Source organism: Thermobia domestica, chromosome 15 (assembly GCF_964235325.1).
Source record: "Thermobia domestica chromosome 15, izTheDome1.hap1.1, whole genome shotgun sequence".
Lineage (NCBI taxonomy): Eukaryota > Metazoa > Arthropoda > Insecta > Zygentoma > Lepismatidae > Thermobia > Thermobia domestica.
In genome coordinates, this window is record NC_137468.1 from 10288098 (window position 1) to 10311319 (window position 23222).

Below are 23222 nucleotides of genomic sequence, written 5' to 3' on the forward strand. Positions count from 1 at the left end.
TAATTAGAAAACCGCGTAATTACTTACTTTCATATCCTGATGCTACTTTCTGTTCATCAAGGAATCATTATTAATTATTCTTATTGTAGAATAGTAACCAAAATGTCATTTTTACTCACAGTGAAAAGCTTTAATGAAATTATTTACCTTTAATCTTTAGCAGATGTAATATTTTTTGTATTGTTTAACGTAAAGATTATTTTAAAATAAATATACTTCTCTTTTCTATTGAAACTTACAATTTTGCTGCTGCATCCCAGTGAAGTATTATTTTTTACAATTGCAAGCAGCTAGTGTAGGTAAGGGAATAATATTTATCAGTCACCGTAACAGTAAAAAAAAATTGCATGTGCTATATTTGAGTTTGTAGTTCAAAAATCATGTACTAAAGTTAGTATTAAATATTTTTCGTGACCAGTTATTGCAGAGTCTAATGTAGACTAATTGTCCCACCCAAATTTTTAATTATGGATTATATTATTGGTTTTTAACAAGTCTAACATCCTTCGCTTGAAAAAGAAATTCAGCTGATTGTCGTAGAAAGCTGCTTTCCATAATAATACAATGAAAAGCATACTATTAGTTACGTAAATTAAGAGTTCTGTAAAAATTTAACACTGCGCGTCTTTTTCACAAAATGCTTTGAATATTGTGGAAATCTTTTTCGACAAAGAGTGAGTTGGTGATAAACATATAAATTCTTCAATATGTTACTTGAAATTAAAATTGTCATTTAAATGTCAGCACAAATTCCCTAAATTGGTCGACAACACTACTCTAAACTGTGTACAACTCAATCACGAAAGGTGTTTAAAAAATAATTATTTTTATTATATGTAAGCAATAAGAACCGAACCACAGCATTCACGTTGCCAGTGTGTTTATCTATGTATATTTATTTAAAAATATATATATGTTTAGGTTTGCCTATAAGGAGAAAAAGTACCAGTACGATCTCATCAGTTTTGAAACTAAATGTTGGTCAGTAATATTCAGGACCTAGGTGGATGAAAATAAAGAGCAGAATTTACCTTTATTATCTTGAAAATGACGAGTATAAGGTATGTCCGGCGTTGTGTGTTTAATAAACTTGTGCCCGTGTTTTGATGACGGAGCTATCCAAGCGAGTGCCAAGTATACGATAAAAATCAAGTACTGAAACTTAGTTGGTAAACTATTTGGGTTGACGGTGCTTTCTTCAGTATTTTGTGGGTAATTTGGATGGTTTCTTTCAGCTTGCTCCAAGTCCTAATGAAAGGAACCCATCGTTTGTGTATATAGAACATTTGAAGCACACATCAAAGTTCGTAAGCTAATCTTACTCGAAATCTTTGTGTTATATTTGTTAGCAAGTACTAATATAACTTCATTGCAAGTTTGGATAAGAATTAAGTCTAAGGTTGAATTGTTCCGTATTGTCATTGTACTGCAATAATACATATGCAGTACAATACACTACAAGGGATATAAAACAGTTTCCCTTGTACTTAATTGTCGCACAGACTTACATTGAAGTAAAGTGCATTGTCTTGCTCGCTCATTTATAGTAGTGCCATTAAGGAGAAAAATGAACGTTGAAACGTCTTGTGTGAGTGAATTTTAAACTAGTTATTATTTTTTTTTTCATTTCATTTCATTGCATAAATACCATTTTTGCTCATTTTAACTCCACGTAGCATATTCTGTTCATTTTACAACTGTTGAAGAAGCTCATGCTCATTTTCCTATGTAAAAACAAACATACAAATCATTATTGAAAAAGAAAGAAAATATGCCAGTGAAATTTCGATACATTCCATACATCTTCATCATTAATTTTTTTAAATAGGATAAGTGCTATTATTCATACTAATGTGAGTACACGTATTCGACTTCCCGTATTATACTTTATTATTGTTAATAATTAAGAAAAAATAATTATTTTGTGAATTGTTAAGTTGAATAGTGTACTTGTGAGGTCAATAGTCAATACTCATCTCATCCCATTATATTTTTAGTACGTAGATTTTTTCTGCTCAAAGGAAGATCCATTGAGCTTATGTAGTGGGCCTTGAAGCAAGTGTGTGGATATTTGCGTTTTGTGTATATGTCTAAGTGAGATTGTTTTAATTCCTTTATATGTAGAAATGTAGGTTTCATGTTCCTTTTATTACTGTAAGTTAAGTGTGTTAAATGTTCTTTCCATTTAGATGAACAATACATCTCATTGTTTAAAAAAATGTGAATGGTGTATTTTCTAGTTTCTTAATTGAAAATTACAAAAATAAATACTTTCTTTTTAAAAAATAATAAACGTCCGAAAGGCTTGGAAGTATCTTGTTTAAACTCAGTAGCTAAGATTAGTTGAGTAAGCTTAACCAGAAATTTTTGTCCTGTAACTTCCTTATTTTATTTTGTAGTAAAAATCAACTGTATAACGCAGTTTTTGGCTATCTCTATCGGCTGTTCTCGTTTTTTCTTTCTTATTCAATTGTGAGGTTATGAAGGACGAGGTCCATTAACGGAAGCTTCGAAACTCGACCAAGGCTTGAATCAAATGCAATTGGCGGGTGCACAGACCATCATTTCAAAATCATCCGTCACGGCGTATAGCTTTCCCCACCATACTAAAAGAGTTGGAATACAAGACCACCCTACCGACCCAAGCATGCCTATGTTCTAGATGGCTATGTGTGTTGCTAAAATAGAGTGTTGTTATTATAACATAATAACACTTTTTACCCAGTAATATACGGTACACATATTCTCACACAAAACGTTACTGTGTACACTATTTTTTCCTAACTGAAATTATTGTTTTAATTAAATATGTGGAAGAACACTTAAATTAATAAGTAACGGACATAATGTCTCAGAACTCCTGGCAGACGACTTTATATAAATTAATTTTATACATTAGTTGCAGTATTGTCACCTGTTATATATTTGATATATATATATATATATCTTCGTCCCCCAAATGGACGTTTTTTCATAATCATACTTATCCAATATATGTCAACGAAATACTGAGACCAATGTTCCCTTTCTTTTGTCGTACAACTGATGTTTCTCTTAAGTAATCTCATAAGGTGTCATTTTTCACAAAATTCTTAAATTATATAGCAACATCGTCTTTTAAAATTTGATTTAGAACTGCTTTTGTACATTTTATTTCGAGAAACTTGGACTAGGTTAAAAGTCCTATGTTAGGGCCGTCACCAGGAAATACACTGTAAATAAGTCATTTAGACTTCTTGTGTTGACAGTAAGAGAGAATTTCAGATACTAACTGAGAAGTCCCTTCCAAAATGGTCTAGTAACTCCGCAATCTATGAAAAAAGGATTAAATGTCAAGCGAGTCATTATAGGGTAGCCAGAAAACACGCAGAAAATAAAATTCCATAAAAAATTTATAAAATTCTTCTAGGATCCATAATTGAGTAAATAAAACCTTCTTGCTCTAGAGTCGTCGAAACTTGTTTAAAATTGTTCAATTCGTTGCTTTCTTCCTCAATTGAAAACAACAATAAAGTTTCTTTGTTAAGGTCCTTTTGTGTGTATGCGATCGTAGATATTTTTGTATGTATTGAGGTTACATTTCAGTATTCCATCATTAAGTTTGTTTCGTTATTCTTTGCTTGGTAGATGATCAAAACTTATCACAATTCATTCATAATGAAGAATACATTATAAGCATTATATATATATAAATACTAGCAGAATTTGTCTCTGTAAAATAATGTGCTAGTTAAGAATATCTTTATTAGAGTACAGAAATTTAGAAATTAGAAAAAAAGGTCAACTAATTTTTTCCCGAGTATTAAAGGTAAAATCAGGTAGTAAACTGATTGATATAAGCTGTTGCATATTCATTTATAAATATATATTAGATCAGTTATTTCCAACCGCGGATGCATGGCGTCACAGTACAACTTTACATTTGAAGTAGTGGGACAGAGAAATAATAATGGCTAAGAAGGAACGGAATAAAGTGTGAGAAAGATGTAGAGCAGAGGTATCTAAACGCAAGGACCCGACTCTCGCGCAAATTGAGTGCTAAAAAGTGTAAGTGCGAAGTAGAACCCGAAGTTAACCGTGCTCAAGTTCCAATATAAATGAACGCAATTACAAGCGAGTACAATTCCCAGTAAGCACGTGCCTAATGAGGCTGATGATCATGTGATCGAGCTATTGTGGGCCTGTTTAGGCTTACTGAGCGCGAATCTTGTTGAAGATACTGGTCCTGATCCCGGCTGAGCCCCCAATTGCAAAATGGTTAACTCTGGTCCTAGTCATGGAGAACTTGAGTCCAATAAGCTTAGCGAGCATGACCCTTTGGGAATGCGAGTCCTGATGAGGGTAGAGAGCACACGATCAATTATCAAACGCAAATCTAATTGAGGATAGCGGCCCTCATTGAGATTAGAGAGTGAGAACCTCATTGAGGATAGTGAGGTTCTCGGTAGGATCTCTAGTGTAGAGAAGTGTTGCCAGTGCACGAGTAATCGTGTACCTTCAAAACTGGCGACTCTGCCATCTTAACTTCCTCGATTTGTTCCGTATACTTGACTGTCTGGTTTACTGAGAATTTGAGAAGCAGACTATGACGTCACACAGAACGTCGAATTGGAAATGGCTGATTTATACATTTTTCCCTTTAAGTGAAGCTACAGTTAGTATTTCTGATACTCAAATGTACGTGTACTAAGCAATCAGTTAAACATTACGTATAAATACATATATAAACAAAAAAAGACTTGTATAAAAATGCAAGACACACCTATATTTATTATGCAACATTTCATCTTTTGTTTTTCCTGTTTGTTTTAATTATTGTGATTTTTGTTTCCTAGCTTGTACTCTGTGATTGGTCAAAAGTATGTTGTAGATAGTTAAAATAATTTAATACCTAATAATTATGAGAATAATGTAAATATATTATAATTTATATGCTTATTGTATTGTATTTATTAATTCTTTCAACAAACAACCCTATTTTCCTATACTGTGTTCATGAGCCAGGTTGGCCTTGGTACGTAGGTGCATTATCGTTCGTGCAGATAAACCCTGAGCTGAAAAGTCTCATCCCAAAACTACAACATGTTATTGGGCTACCTCGTCTCTATACTTCCAGGCAATAACAGTATGTTTAGCAAAGATGTAAGGCTCCGTGCATCAATTGAACATTATGCCTGTTCACACTAGTATTCTACCACCTTTGAACTGATCTCCTTCCACGATTTTCCTACAATTGAATCGTGTTCCAGGTTCTCTCCAAACGAGTGTGAGTCGAGATGTATGAATACGACATTCCTTCGTATCGGCTCCAAATTTTATTGAGTTGATTCCACTGTAAACGGACACTTCTGTGCGTTCGATCAAATAGAACATAAGATCGTTGGATGTCTGGCATAGAGATATAGCAGTCTCCGAGTACACAGTTTGCCGAGAAGCTCTAACTCCTGAGATAACTGCAAGTTCTGGGATCAGTTATCTTGTAGACATTATCCGGTTTCTCCATGCAGTTAAAAGCCAGGTATCGGTCATATCAGTGGTACCCTTCCCCCCTCACTAATTGCTTGGGCACAACCCCTCAAAATTTTAACATCTAATGCCCTCAAAAAAGTAGTATAAGAGACAGGAATTTCTTGTGACAAAACCAAGATAAATTGCTTTGTAGTCAAAATTTTTATTCACTTTGGGAACATTTTGCCATTGTTAAAAGCATCATTATGGTATAGTTAAAGTTCGATTGTGTCATTCTAAATAAAAAATTGTCTCCTCTGCAAACCTCATAGTTATAACCTATCTTCCAAAATCCACCTTTGGATACTTGTGGGTCCTATTGTGGAATTGTTACTACTGGACGACTTGTACTGGCTTACGATGGACATCTCTTGTGTCTCGAAACCGCCACTCAAACAGCAAATGACGCTTCGTGACACATTCAGGGCTGCTGAGACTTCGGTTTCTACCTCACCTGTCCACAGGCGTCTGATGTTTCTTCATTTTAACCCTCTGAAAGGATGGATGTCTTTTGTACACACGAACACATATATGGGTGAATTTTCACCTATTATGTACAGTATTTAGTAGTATATTGACCCTAAATGATTGTTACAAAATGTGTAAAAAAAAATGTAGCAATTTGAATGAACCTCTCTTAAATCAAATTGAAATAAAATTTCTGATTTTACATCACATGGTTGTGATTTCAGTGTTAAAGAAGATTGATGAATAATGAATTTTAACGAATGATGCTGAAATAATAGATAAAATGATGAATAATTAATGATGGTGAAATAGCAGATGAAATTGTGAATAATGAATGATGATGAAATAATAGATGAAATGATGAATAATGAATGATGGTGAAATAATAGATGCAAAATAGATGAAATAGACCAAAATCTTATGCTTTTCATAGGTAAATTTTACTCTGAATATAAGGGATAATGAATTCTACAATGCGCCAATAGTAACGGAAATACAATGTATGTTTCTAAATTAATATAGACCATAGCTTACCTCCGTGGAAGTATGATGAAATTGTACAACGTAGACGATGACCTTTATTTTTTTCAATGGGTGTCCAAGCTTCACTACTTATAAGATATATCGTAACATTTCATAATCATTTTATATTTTTTAATAGATCCAATACTCCACTGGTTCCCAAAGTGGGGAGGCTACCTTTGACAAGGGAAGAGAGGGAGATTATATATCGAAGTGGAAGATGGCTTATACACCAATCGCAAGAACTAATGACGCCTGTTACAAAACTGTAATAAAAATTTTCCGAATGCATATACTGTGCGAGTTATATGAATATATAGGGTGTCCAGAAAATCCGTTTCCACCTCTAGAATCGCAAATGGTGAGACAGATGCCAAAACAGGAAAACACGTATTTGATCATTTTAAAAGTACAACGTAAAAAAAGCAAAAAGAGTTGTCCCAGGGCCACCCGCAGGGTCCCAGGCGGGGTTGAACTCAAAAAATTGCAAATGATAAGGGAGTCAAGTAGCATATCGCAAGAAACGTGTTGGGAAATTAAAGAAGACGGAATAAGTCTCGACTGTCTAAAATTACCCCGTGCGAAATGGCGACCGGTCAAAATGTCAGCAAAAACGTCATTGTCAAGTCTATGACCATCTCTATAAATCTGAAACAGTGTGATAGATGTCAAAACAGGAAAATACGTGTGTCATCATTTCAAAAGTACAATGATTGAAAGTAAAAATATTTGTCCCAGGGTCCTCCACAGGATCCCAAACAGGGTCGTACTCAAAATTTTCAAATGGCAAGGGAGGTTAAGTAGCAGATCTGTCGCGATATGAAAGAAGATGGAACAAGTCTCGACTCTAAAATTAAACTGTACAAACTGGCGGCCGGTTAAAATGTACATCTTCATTTCGATTCTCCGAGCGCATTCGCTTTCTATTTTGCAATCGACACGTGCCATTGTGAGACATTTGCACGTATTCGCTGTTTCAGGTGCAAGAAAGTTTTTTTTTTTTTTTTTGTTTGAATCATTTTATACTTGATAATCCAGACAAAGAGCATAAGTACTACTATTGTACACTATATGTTACCTATTCAATTCTATGCTCAAAGATATCAAATGTTATTTCTTTTCTTTTCTTTATTTGTTTTCTTTTCTTTTCTTTTCTTTTCTTTATTTATTTTATTACACATACAGGTCCCAAAGAGTATATCTCACAATAGGGGCATTCCTTTCTTTCCGTTGAATACAATAATTAAAGTGAAAACAAACTAAAAACCGACTGCAGAAAGAAGAACTGTGCAGAAAGAAGAGGTGCTAGAAAATTAGTTAAAAAAAGAAAAAGAATACCTTTGTAAATTTCGTTGATTGAAATGTAAAAGCAAAGATATCGAGAAATAGCGAAAAAAATCCGAAGAACATGTAAATTTGCCAGGTATTACTTTAGAAAAAGACTAAGTATATTTATTTATTTATTTCATATAACTTACATAGGAAGCTGACACATACGGATCTTTATCTCGAAACGTTAGGACAGTGTCAGCTTGGACACAGAATTGATTTTACAAATACATCACAGTAGTCAAGTGTAGCAACTTTTGGAACAGAATAATAAAGAAAGCCATAGCTATCTCACGTGAAAGGAATAGTCTCAATAGAGACAATGGGTTTCAACTTAGCCCTATCTGGTCAGCCCTTTTCAGGAACGAAAGAGCATATTCAGAAAAGTCATTTTTCGTAGCCACAACAATAGCCAATCAGGAGTCAGCATTCCTCAGCCAATCAGAAGCCAGCATTTCCCTCAGCCAATCACAAGCTCTCATTCATAGCTCCGCTCCTAAATACTCACCATGTATATATGCCCACATCTCTGGTCTCGCACATTATCAGACTTCAAGCAAATGCAACTCTCCACGAATTAAGAGAGGCAAGCACAGTCCGCGCGAAATTTGAACAACACTGTACAGGACTAAAATGAGTTATTAGAACAGGTAGTGGACGGATAGTTCGCGCTATGTACAATATTAACTACCAACGCCCCGTTAGGGTACTAATAACCAGTGTTAATCACCAACATTCGGTTAGGCTACAGGCTTTGCCGGTCTCTATTAAGACGAGATTTAGACTCGAACAAAGGACCGTTCTGTTCTTCTAAGATACAGCCGGCTCTTTTTAGAGCCAATAGCTAACGTATTTCCTCCCTCCCCGAAGGTGCTGACGTTTGACAAGGATCCTTCTGTTCTTCTAAGAACAGTACTTATCCGGCTGTTTTCAGAGCCAACAACCAATGTTAATTACAAATATCCGGTTAGCTTATATGACTTAAGACTACAGACTTTGCCGGTCTTTATTACGACCAAACGTAGGCTCGAACAAAGGATTGTTCTGTTCTTCTGAGAATAGTACTCATTCGACTCCTTTTAGAGTCAAGAGCTAACGTATTTCTCCCCTCCCCGACAGTGTTGACGTTTGACAAACCGAAAGGAGAGGTTTAAACAATTTACACTCCTGTCCTTCTTGAGTGACTGACCACAGAGTAGGCACTTATGTATGTACAGGCATTGCCGACGATCGGAGTGCAAGTAGGATGAACTTACACCAACAGGACGATTTATCTGAATTGCACCCAAAAACACACTCACACACATCCAACATCGCAACTCTGGATACCTAGCAGTGTTATACCAAGAAGTTGCTTACACAAACAAATCACACATACTACAACCTTCCCCTAATTCTGGAAGATAAACAATCAAGAAGCATTCACCAAGAAACATGAAGACTACACGAAGTACTACAAAGAACCTCATATGCCAGACAAACCAAGAGGAACCACATCAGGAGACCCCCTAAAAACAAGAGAACACAACGGAGACCGCTACAGTCATTGCCTGAGAGGACACCAACCACACCTGACAGAGTACCTTCTTCTCATGAATAGATACCACCGGAGGTTTCATTTTTACCTAACTTAGATTCCCCGAACTCCAGCAACAGCTATGCTGAAGCAACAAACTCTGCAACACATACCATATATAAGGATTCTTGACCTTAGCAAGAATCAATAAGAGGAAAGAAAAGAGAAGAATACTAGTTATCCTACTCAGAAAAGAATGGAGGACGCGAGTACAAAACAGAGCAACAGGCCCGCAACACTCGGAAGAGAGAAACGACGCGACGATAGAAATAGAAAACTCAGCGAGACAGGACACCGAAGAGGCCACAACTCAGAGATACCACACACACAACCTAGAGAAACGAAACAAACTTTTAAACCTAGGATACTTGAAGCAAAAAACTAATATGAAGAAAGCAGCAAGGACTCTCACAAACAAGAACAAAAAGTCTACTCAATAGATATATTTAATATAGATTTAAAAAAACTAGGCCATTTGCCCTGAAAAGGAAAATTCCAGAATACATATTGTAATGGTTACCATCTATAATTTAACTCGCAACACCAAAATAAGAAGGACAAACTACGATTTCTTGATAGATTTCAAGTGCCAGACTTCGGTCAGCATGCGCAATGGAACACGAATGACTATCACAAAATGAAGTCATCTAATAACCAATCCAGGCAGGCAACATTTACATGTGTTGTCAGAGGAGTCCCGACATCTGAAGACATTGAAGAAATTTAACAAGACTTACAAGAAAAAAACATAAACTTTACTAATGTAATCCGAATGATATCTAACGAGGGCCCCGTTCCTTTACTTCAGATATTTTCTAAAGATCCTGAAACTATAAAATCATTTCAGCCAATGCCCAGACTGACCATTCCAGAACGCTGACAATCAGATGAGAAAGGTAATCACACCAGAAGAAAACTTACCGAAAAATCAAACACATAATACACCGCCACCTGAACCTGATCGAAGTTGATAAAGCAGATATACACCCAAGGGACCATGACATATGCTCAAGGAGATAATCCATAGAGAACTAACTGAGGTATTCAAAAGGAAAAGATGCACTGCCCCAGGCCCAGACAAGATCATTGGCATAGACAAAGAAATCACCTGCAAATTTTACCCACAAACTCACAGAACTCTACAATTCAAGCCTCAGAACAGTATATATACATCCTTCCTGGTATCAGGCACATACCACTTCTATTCTCAAACCTGGATAACTTTCCAACCAAATGAAACTTACAGACTCACCACTATAAAAGCTACATTCTCTAAGCTAATGGAAAAAAAAAATATGGTAAGCAGAATACATGAATGTATGAAGGGTAGTGGACAACTGAACAAAAATCAGGCAGGCTTTTTCAGACCTACGTACACCATGCAACACATAATCAGAATATACAACGACCACAAATTATCAAAATGACACAAACTAGGAGCCATTTTGTTTGACTTAAACAGCATTTGATACCGTGTGGCATGATTTATTAATTCACAAGCTGGCCAATCTCAATCTAGCGACTACAATCATCACGCGGATTTATTTCCTTACTACAGAGACAAACCGACTGAAGTTCAACGAAGAAATATTAAACGGAGTTATTCATAAACCTCCAGCCATTATTAGATCATTACTCAAATCAGTGAAAAACGACCTTCACTTGTGCACTTCTGATGTATATCGTATACCATGTGAATGTGGTAGATAATACTTAGAACAAACTGGACGTGCAATGGAAAAACGACGAGAAGATCACAACAGCTGCAGAAGACTTCAGAAACTGGAAAAGTCAGGACTGTGTCAGTTTGGACACAGAATTTGGACTAAGGACATTCAACAAAGGCATTTCTCGTAGCCACAACTATAGCCAATCAGGAGCCAGCATAGCATCCCTTAGCCAACCAGAATAAAAAGTTTTTCAATTGGGTTCGGTGTTGGGCTTTGCCTGTTCTCCGCGTTCAATCTTAATGGCCGTAAAGAATATGATTCAGAACTACCTAGATGGTTATCCTGCCTCCAGTATAAAATTATATCTATACAAAATAAAATATACCTTAACTCCCAGAACATTCTGACTGCAATAAACACATCTACAGAAAATATACACATTGGACAAAGTAGCCGTTTAAAGGCTAGACCTCCCTCACCCCCCTTTGGGAGGGGGAACAGACTTGACTCCGGTCTCTTCATTACAATCCTTGAAGGTGAATGCAATGACTGCATTCGAAACGACCAATGTCAATACCTTCACCTGGTTGATAGCACGAAAAGACCTACTAAAATTATAAAGGTTCTTATGGCATCTCCGGCTTGATGACGAAAATATCAGAGGATTAACGTCCTCCGTTAAAGACATTGGAAAGGAGACTACTTGGGGTCCACAAGTTAGGTACCATTCCGACATTTGCCTGGTGCGAATAAAGAAAAACTTTTCTTAGGACAGCTGATCTGCAAAAGGCTTTTTCACACCTTCTTGACTGATTTATTGTGGATTGAATGAGGCAAAGTTTAATGAAATCTTGCGTAATTTCCCGAACATCTTGAATGTGGGATTTTTCGAAAATATAAGTAAGATTTCTTCTTAAATTCATTATACTGCTTCTAACACTATTAGTCTTTGCGCTATTATTGCTCAAAGTTCAATTTTCAGCACTTTCCCGCGCTCATACCTCGGAAAGGACGCCGCTTTCGACTTCGGTGTAATACTTTTTGGGCATGTTTTCCTGTCTACTTTCAACCCTCAAGCGCTGTAATAGTAATTGGGAAACACCATATCTCTCTCTCTCTCTCTCTCTCTCTCTATATATATATATATATATATATATATATATATATATATATATATATATATATATATATATATATATATATATATATATGTGTGTGTGTGTGTGTGTGTGTGTAACAAGGAATAGAGCGCATACCCACCTAAAAAATTAGCATTACACATCACTGCTCAAAACTACCTGAAATTACATTTAGGAGAGGAAGTGAAAATGAAGGACCTTTGAAGCAGGTCTTGAGTTTAACTCAAATCCTACAAATGCAAAGAATATTAGACCTATACAAGGTTTTGAAAGGAGGTAACAGTTTAATTACGTACAATTACGTTGTCACGAAAATCTGGTACTTTACTAGGTATCCCTTCCATTCTAAAAGTCTTCTTATCTTCTGATATATACAACAATTTCGAATTTCAAACTCAATCGCCAATATTATATTGGCCTAACAATGATCGCGATAATTTTAGATGAATTGAGGGAATAAACATAGACCCTAGATTAAGATATTCCTATCATTATATTGTAGACATAATTTTATCTTTTTTAAAAAAAAAATATTATCTGGCAACATTTTGCTAATAAAAAATAAAAAAAAACTACTGTAAACCAGGTAACTTCGTCAGGTTCTGAGCATGTTTTTGTATACAAATTCTGCAACACTGGATGTACATCATTGAAATCCATGGGATATGAACATCTAAATCGTAATGAACTCGTGCCATTAGTTGAGTTGAGTTGATTTTGAGTTTAACGTCCCGTTCAGCAGCGAGGTTATATGAGACGTGGACCTACTGATTAACGTGGAATCCGAACCACATGAGCTCCCGCCGGGAATCGAACCCGGGTCTCCCAACGTACTATTAGTGTAGGGATGCAAATAAGCAACAAAATTTTACTAGCCCAAGAAATAAAGATACTAGCCAACATTCCACAATAAAAATCGTTTACTTAGCTTCGGTATGATATTAAATTCTCGCCCGCACCGATGAACCACTCGCCCCGGGCGAGTGGTTATTTGCATCCCTGCATTAGTGTTATAAAGATATTTCATTCCCAGAGTTGCCCAGTTGATACTTTATTGACTGACGAAGTTACCCCGCCGCATGGAGTAACTTCGTCAGGTAGGTGTTTGTTAAGGAATTGATGAAGTGTCCTTAGGTATGGGGTATATTCGACATGTGGAAAACATATGTGAAGGGTTTGTAAGGTTCGTAAAGTACCGATACCATACGATACGATATTACAAGCACTTATTGAGTATTGAAAAGTAAAAGAAAAGACTACATTCCTATGGTTTTAATGTGACAAGTCACATGAGTAAGTTTTATACCGGTAATGTTGATTGATCATGAAGTGTTCAGTCATCATCCTCACAAATAGCGCACATGTAGTGAACGTCTTTGGTTCTGTTATTGCATACGCCGCAAATCCACTTTTGGCAATCGAGGCATTGCACCCAGTCGGGTCCATGGTAGTATCTTTAATCACACTTGCAGATACCACACGTATTGTCGTCGCGCTCCGTATTATATGCTGGGAGACCAGAATCTTTGGCACCTGTCGATGGGCCGGCAGCTGTGGCACCGGAGAGATCGATGTTCTTTCCCGGTACAATCTTCCCAGTTTGCGCTTGCTCGGCTCCATTTCCTTACGGCGGCTGCTAAGGTATTCCACAAGGCTGGCATCCACATCTTTCCTGAAGCGAATGGGATCATTTGTGGGCGCCATTTGAAGTTCATCAGATGTGTTTCCTCATAACATGAGGGAAATTGACATCTTCAAATGCTCCATAACTCTCTCAACACGCTTGGTACCTGGAGGAATCATGGCTTTTTTGATCCAGAGTCGTCTGTTATGTTGGATTCGTCAAAGTTGTAGATATTCTCCGGTGGCGTGGCGCGCACCTGGGGATCAATGTTTGAGAAGAAGCTCCGTATATCGTCTGCAGACAAGGTAGCTCTTGCGGAAGTGATGTTTATGGCAATCCGGGTGGTCAGATTGTGACGGCGAATGAAGTAATTTAGGAAATCTTCACCGGGAACGTTGTTTCGGAACTTCGTGATTGTTTTCCCTTTCTTATCCAAATACATTTTGACGAGTAGGGCAATGTCAGACCTAGCAAATGCAATGCCCCACGCTGCAAGTTCTACAAGAGTATCAACAATGGCTTTCTCTTCCAGTTCGTCCAACGTCAAAGGGTCCTCCCACAGTTCCACCATGATGCGCATGCTTTTTGTCCTGGAGAGTCGCTCGCGGCGCATCTGTCACTTTTGAAGCGTAAGAGATGGATTTTCGCTGCGCTATTAATTCCAAGGCCTTCTGCAGTTTTTCCTTTTGGTAGTTTTAATAGTTGCGACCTCCCACAATTTTCTGGTACTTTTGCTGCATGTTTCCAGCTCACCTGAAAGTATAAAGAAAAAAACTCCAGTTTCGCTATTGATGACGGCACAGGGTTGGCGTAAGTAGTTTTGCCGCCCTGGGCGATACTATCACATGCCGCCCCTTTAATCCGCAAACCTTATTTTGACAGAAGACGATCCCCCGTTTAAAAACTTGTATGAAATGGAAAAGTAAACAAAAAATTGAACTATTCTCTTGAATGCTTACGTAATATTTGAGGGGCTATGGTGGCTCAGTGGAAGAGTGTTCAGCTGTGGTGCATGTGGTCCGTGGTTCGATCTCAGCTCGCGCCAAGTGAATTTTGTGATGGACAAACACCGTGTGCGTGGGTCCTCGGGGTTCTCCCGTTTCCTACCACTTTCTTCATTCCACCATTTTCATAATTTCTCATCATCACTGTCTGCTTTAACCTAGTCGGCATAATCGTGGTACGTAAAACTCAAAGATTTTTTTTAAAAAAATTGTTTACATACTCCATACATGACACAATATTTAGTATGCTCGATTTCGCTGTGTACCTGTGATGTACAGCAGCGCATACAGAAAATAAAATAAAAATGCTTTAGTCGCGGCTAACAATTTTAATTTTTAAGCTTATTTTACATCAAAAGGTGTTTTCAATAGAGTATGGAGCATAAAGATAATAGAGTGAATCAGATACTGTATTACGGCAAAACTAAGTGATTATACCTTAACTAAAAGAAACTTCTTGCTTTGATACAAGCAAATTCCATTATCACATTCGCGTAGTCCAATGTTTCAGCCAATTCGTGTTCTATTGATATCGCTAGACCACACAAGCGTGTTTAAGACGTGCAAGAACGTAGATACTTTTTAATAAACTTAAGTTTCGAGAAACGTCTTGTTTCACTTGTCACTGTTACCGGTAAGGTTAACAGAATCCTAAGTCATGGGAGCAAAGTCATGTTCCTTAATTAATTTTAAAGTCTCTTTTGGTGACCTTTCAGGCTTAATTTTAGCGGATAACACTTTCAGTTCGTCTTTCAAATCATTGAGGTTAATATCTTTCGATTAGGTGTGTTAAAATGCTGGCAAGTTTAGTCACTTTTCAGACAAAAGTTCAGGTGGCATATCTTTAAGATTACTTATATCGTAAAGAAAATCAATATACTCGTTGTGATGTTTAAGTTGCTCAAACCTTTCTCTTAAAGCTAACACAATCACGTCTAGAACTTTGTAATAAAAATCGATCTTGTATCTTATTTGTGGATCTTCAATACCTTCATCCTCTGCCTCTTACTGAAACTGTCTCGTCTTTCGACTTCGAGCTTGCACTGTATTACCTATCCGTGGATCATCCATATCTAATGCTGATGCCAACTCTATCGCATCAACTAAGTAAAATTGAAACTTTGCACCATTTCTGTTCATGTCAAAGTACTCAGATATATTTTCAAGAAACCCGAGTGCATCCAACACATGAGAATCAATGCTTTGGAGACTTTTGCTTACTATGTTTATGTGGAGTAAAAAATCATACCAGATAACGAGTGAGTAAAGGAAAGTAGCCACGCAGCTAGTTTGCTATACACAGAGCATCGTGGGTGACCATTCTATCTGAACTATTGTCGTTACTTACTTGAAGTAAGGCATCATAAACTTCCCCTATTTGAAATCTAACACGTAAGTTGAGTCAGAGCATCAATTCGGCTCTCCCACCTTGTGGTACTTAATGGTTTTAAAATGATACTGCTAATATGTTCCTTTAGTATGGCCCAACGTTGAACTATACAAAAACTGAAACGGCGTACTGAGATGCTGTGGCTGCATCGTTAACGACAAGGTTTAATGAATGACTACTGCAAGGAACATAGAAGACTCGGGAATTTATTTCTAAAATCCTCTTCTGAATACCTGAATGTTTGCCTTTCATATTGGAACCATTGTCATATCCTTGGCCACTCATGTCTTCGATAGGAATGTTCATTTCGTTTAGATGTTTATTATTAGTACTTCTGTCAGTCCTAGGCCAGCGGTGTCTGTTACTGGTACGAAACCAACGAGTTTTCAACCAATTTGTAAATTAGTTAAAAACTCGCTGCTAGAACCTAAATGTCTCTAGATGCGTAGGCTAAACGACCTGTCTCAAGTGGAAGTGTACCTTTTGCATATTTGGAGTGGAGCGTTAGAACATTGTTGAATAGAAAAAAATATAAAAGACACCTTGAAAATCTTATCCACCCTAGCTGGAAATCTTCGCCGCTGCAAGAGAAGTATTGAACGAGATACTTGTGGCTAGTAGTTCGATAATTGAAAATGAGGGGGAATGCTGTGAATTCCTAAGTAATTTCCTGAATGTGAGTGAAGTAAGTTCTCAGGTGAATATAGTTTTATGTTTCCATTTGTGGGCCTATTACGAAGAATTATATTTTGATAGTATTCTTTTCTTTTTCAAATTTTGCCACCCATTAGACTTGCCGCCCTGGGCGGTGGCACGGCTCGACCCCCCTCGCGCCGGCCCTGCGGCACGTACGCATGTAATGTGACAACATTGCAACCATGACGAAGTTAACATGGTTTACGGTAACTCCTGAACAAGATTTCACAAACACAAACGTAATGTTTGATAAAAGGTTGCAGTATCGAAGTTAAGATAGCGGCCATTCTGTTAAATTTATAGGAGTTTTTTATATTCAGTTTTTACTTTAGAACATTTTTTTTACAATCTTCACTATGTTACAAATATTTTCTATATGTTTGGCGCCACTTTTCTCCCTTCAATACACCTTTAACCGGATAGTCGTTCATATTGGATGGGCCATTTTGTGCTGCACATGCTATTTTATAAAAATTTTTAGTGACATAATCGCCCTTGCTTAAGCTGCGACTTTTAAACCTTATTCCTCGCAAGAGGGGGGAAAAAACGAAGAGTGCAATATTCTGCAGGACTAGCTCAAGAGAGTAATTCTCCCGGAAGTAGGAACGTAAAACACAGTTCTGATTGGTTGGCGTTATCCATTTCTTGCCAAGTTGCCTTCAAATAGCAGAAATCAAAAAATCGTTGCTATCGGTCTTCGCGGCTGAGTGGGCTAGCGCTATATGCTTGTAACAAAAATCTCTCTTTGGCGTGAGTTCAAACCCGGGCCGAGGAAAGGTTTTTTTTTTTTACATTTTTATAACACATTAAATTAAAATAATATGAAAATAATACTCAAAAAGTGATTTACTTACTTTTGTACAGATAAGTAGTAGTAGTAGTAGGAACGGGTTAGAATCCCCGCAGGGCTCGTTTTGTTCCCTTTGTACTCCATGATATAAATTTTGTGACCAACTTAAAACAACTGGCTACGATAGCGCGTAAAACAGCTGGCTAGAGTAACGCGCGAAAAAACGTACTTCCGGGAGCATTACTCTCCCGAGCGGGTCGTTATTCTGCCAGCATATCTTGTTTCACGCTCGGCTGTAGCCATAGGAGCTAAATATGGTTTCTGATTGGTTGCAGTTTGCAATTGTCCAAACTTTCGCGTGGATGTATTGTGTATTACAGTAATATAAGAAAACGGTTACTTGATAAAAATACAAATTTAATTATGTTTGGGCTACATTTCGTAAGAACACGAGGCATATTTGTTTTCAAGCCCTTCCCTAAAAAAAAAAAAGAAAAGAAAAAAAGAAAAAAGAAAAGAAAAGAAAAAAAGAAAGAAAGAAAAGAAATGCATTTTGTTCACAACGGAGCGAATGAGGTTCGAAGTTAGACAACCCGAGTGTGACGTAATGTTACGTGGTATTATCATGAAGGTTAAAGTGGGACAAAACGAGCCTGCGGAGCTTCTAAGACCCTTCGCTCGCTACCGCTCGCTCAGCTATGTTCGTAACGTAAATAAATAACTTTTTATGCATTATATATTACATGCAAGGACAAATGAGTATTGTTTTTATCTTATTTTAATGAAAAGTGTTAAATGAAAAAAAAATCGTTGGGCTGGATTTGAACATACGCCAAAAGCGCTTTTCGTTACTAGCTTGTTGCGCTAGCACTCTCGGCTACGAGAACCGACAGCAATAACCGTTTGATTTTCAGCTATGTGTACGCTAAGTGGCGAGAAACGGATAACTTAAACCAATCAGAACCACGTATTTAGCTTCTATGGTTAGGGTCGAACGTGATTTAAAAATATACATCTTGCTACTGCAAATTGCAAATAAATTACAAATATTGTTAATAGATGGCAGCACTGGAAACCTGGTTAGAATTTCATTGTAACTACTTTAATTTAGAACTAAAGATCTACATTGTTAAGCAAGAAACTAGTAGCTATAGAAGAAGCTTATGAAAGTTAGCTATTTTTAATTTATTTTATTAAACAAGAACTAGATGCAAGATGAAACCTTAAGCGTCCGTTAAAAATATATGACAAAAAGTTCTGAATCTTGTCTACTATCTGCCGCAATGTGAAGAGGAAGAAGACGACGCCTGTCCGAATCTTATCGAACGTGCTTGTTTATTTTTTGAGGGGAATAGTGTCAATTGCTGTTCCTCGTCTTTTTACTTACGTTTAAGAAAATCAAATTTCTTTAAGTTTCTCTGACTCATGCGGATTAATGTTCGCCTCACACACAAAAGATATAAAGTAACGAGCATTACGCAAAATATCAGCATTGTACCCCTATTTCACTGCAGTTCAATTTCTCATGAGGTCCACGTGCACATATTGAAGATCATAGTCCTATCAACACCTTCTTATGCATGCCCTGCCTGGCAACATGCTTCTAACAGTCATCTTCAAACACTTGAAAGTGTAAAACTAGAACCGGTCGTATCATCACTGGTCACGATAGATATACACGCAACAGCCAAGTTCTGGAAGATTTAGAGCTGCCTCCTGTTAAGGAAGTTCTACGGCATCTCCACCATAAGTTCTGGCATACTTTACCAAGACACATAAATCCAGCTATAGCTACCATTGGAACCAAATGCGCTCTACGGAACGTTCATCGCACGCCACGCCTTTAATATCTTTCCTTAGATCGTAATGACTTCAACATCAGCTACTCTGCGACAGTTGCAGATGTAGTCTCACAGACATAACAAAACAATAGTAATACCCAACAAGCCACCTGCACATCTGTATATATTCTTTCTGCCATCTTACTCATGGAGTCAAGGGCTTCGGCCCGATACTCTTCATAAAAATTCAACATTACCGTGACCGTGCAAGAAGACGACGCCTGTCCGAATCATATAGAAACTGCTTGCTTTATTTTTTGACAGGAATCGTGTAAATTACTGTTGCTCGTCTTTTTACTTACGTTTAACAAAATCAAATTCTTTTAGTTTCTCTGTCTCATGTTGTTACCAGTTACCTCTTCCCACCCCATGGAAGCAAAATTGATGAAAATTGACCTAGCTTGTTTGATCAACAACCATGCGCGACGGCTACGTGGATGCTTTGGGCCTCCAGCACTCACACAAATAATCTTGGTGCGCCACACCCATAATATTTTTAGTTTGCTAGAAACAAAATAAAATAAATATTTCTCACTTGCCGTTATCAATAATAATAATAATAATAATAATAATAATAATAATAATAATAATAATAATAATAATAATAAGCAATTAAAACAATGAGATGGAAGTTAAAATTTTTAACCTCTAAAACAATTGTTTGTTTCAAATGTTTGTTCAAAGACAAACAAACAACACATTTCCCTGTTCCTTGCATGTCTCTGACCTAGTCAAAAGCAGTCCACACAATAAGAAAATGGAAAAATATTGTGAATAAAGTCGCATATTTTCGGGTTGCTTTGATCTTTTCCTACAAAGTGACACACTACAATAAGACTTATCCTTATAGTACCGGTATATTTTACTTTATCACAGCAAAGCCTTTTATGACAGTGTTCATAAAAGGTATTAACTAAAAGGGAATCAATCAAAAACTATCGAGGCTCTCCTGAAAACATATAACACGCCTCGCTATTTATTTGCACCCACATAAATTTTTGGAAAGTCAGCGCCGTTGTCGGCAACAATTATCATTTAATCATCAAGTATAGTGAAGTAAGATAGGCCTACATAATTTTGTATGGGAGTTAAGCAGTTAGAATCATGGAAGCAAAATTGATCGGAATTGGTCCAGATCGTTTGATAGTCGTTTATCGCGTTTATCACGTAGTGACGTAATACCCCGTCTACCCAGGATACAAAACTTCTCAAGAACCATTTGAAGGATCACCATCACTTCGGGGCAGGATAATATTGTAAGGTGCTAACAGGTTAACTTGTTCGACCCCATAGAAGAAAAAATGATCGAAATTAGGCTAGATCACTTGATCGCGATTGATCGCCAACAAATCAACGTTTAGCCGTCACGCGTAGTGACATAATAAGCATAATTTTGTAGGTGGAGTTGAGGTTAACCTATTCGTCCCCATGAAAGCAAAAGAAATCAAATCAACGTTTGATCGTCATGTGTGAAGACATAATAAGTATAAGCTATTATTGGGCTAACAAGTTAATATTGTTAGCCCTCATGTAAGCAAAAATTATCGAAATTGGGCCAGATCGTTTGATCACATTTGATTGCCAACAATTAGCATTTGATGCCCGCGTAGTGACGTAATACGTATAATATCGTAATGAAGTTAACAAGGTTATCATCCTGTTAGTCCCCTAGTTAACTTGTTTGCTCTCATGGAAACAAAATTGGGACAGAATGTTGGATCATTGTTTGGTCGCGATTGATCATCAACAATCAGCGTTCAATCGCCATGGGTAATGACTACATAATTTTATAGGGAGCCAAGAAGTTTACCCATTAGACTCTGTGAAAATAAAATTGAACGGAATTGGGTCAGATCATTTGATCGCCACACGTAGTGTAGTCAAATGCATAATTTTGTAACGGGCGTCCCATAGAAACATAATTGATCAGAATTAGGCAAAATGGTTTGATTGTTATTTGATCGCGTTTTATCACCAACACTTAGCAACTAAAATCAATCAATAATTCGATTGTAAACTTACAGTACATCTTTCGTCCTTCTATTTAAAAATGTGCTATACCATATGTTCATTATCATTACATTATACAGAGGTTGTTCAGTCTACATTTGGCCCATTTCGACTTAACTAAAAATTTAGAAGAATCCATGGCGCTAAGTTCGTAAGTGCTCGATGTGTTTCCCTTGGCTTCTAACAATAGCCCGACAGCGTAAGTTCCACTGTAATAGGGTTCTCTGAAGAACTGGGAGGGAAATCTTGCCCCATTCCCTTTGCACAGCTTTCGAAAGTCCTTCCACAGTTGTCACACGCCGCTTCAGCAATCCAAATCCACAATAGTCCATAGGACTTGCATCAGGAGATTCAACAGGTACCTCATTGAAAGGTATCACCTGTATACCACTTGCCTCCTCCATCTTCCTGTAGAATGCGATGGACGATCGTGAAGTATGTGCTGAGGCCTTGTCCATGTGAATGCGCACCAGATTGGCGTCATTTCCGTACATGGTTGGAATCTCATGCCGCATGATCTGCTCCTGAAAATACTGTGAATTTATTTTGCAGTTCTTCGCCACCCTACGAATCTTCAGTTTACCTCGGTAACAGTAGCCAGTAACGGCCATGAACCATTTTGAGAAGGATTCTTTACAGACACGGACACACCTTTGAAGTTCTTGGCGCCTTTCTCTCGGTACATGATGGCTCTCGGTTTGCCGCTGTCGGAAAGGTAAATCCATGCTTCATCAAGTGTTATGACGTACATCCACCTTTGTTTTGCCAGATGCCGTCTGTACAACTTTCGTTCCTTTTGGTGGGCATCTGTGAGAAGATGGCCGCGAGCTTTCATGACTTTTTCCAGCTTAAGTTGATGGTGTAACGTCCGGCTCACAGTCCCCAAAGACACGTCAAGACGATTAGCCATACACCTTTGTGTTGGCGGGTTTTCTTGCATTGCCATTTTGCGAAGTTTCCTGTGCATGGTGGGGGGTGGCCTTGGTGCATTCCCGCTTCCTAGGCAACTTCGTTGGTGATCCAAATGGTGGAGCTTCGTTGCCCTTGTACTTTTTTAATAACGTTTTTTTATTCCACTTAAACTGATGTTGCAACCATTCTTCTTGCACTATTTTCTAATGCCAGAAACACTAAAGTGGGCGTCATATAAAGAGCCGCAACATAGCCTTCCCAAAACAGGCTTAGTTTGGGAGGCATTTTGGTCACAGAGCGGAAACCCACACACTTGGAAACAAATTTAACACAACACTCACAACAATGGTCCTGTTTTGTGCGTTATTGTCGTCCGCGCAGAAAAACAACTCCGTTCCCAAGAAGCCACTGCACAACACTGCAGGACGCCACAAGCCAGGTCGGGTGAGTCCATTCTGTCCGGGAGGGAACGAAATCGGCCAAACGTAGGCTGAACATCCTCTGCATATATATATATATATATATATATATATATATATATATATATATATATATATATATATATATATATATATATATATATATGCAGAGGATGTTCAGCCCACGTTTGGCCGATTTCGTTCCGATTTCGTGAGTCACCTAAGTCAGATTTGAGACACTGTTTTAGTGTTACGTGGTTGATAGTATAAAAGATACACATTAATAAAGTTAGTGTATAAACATAATGAAGACCACTTATCAAC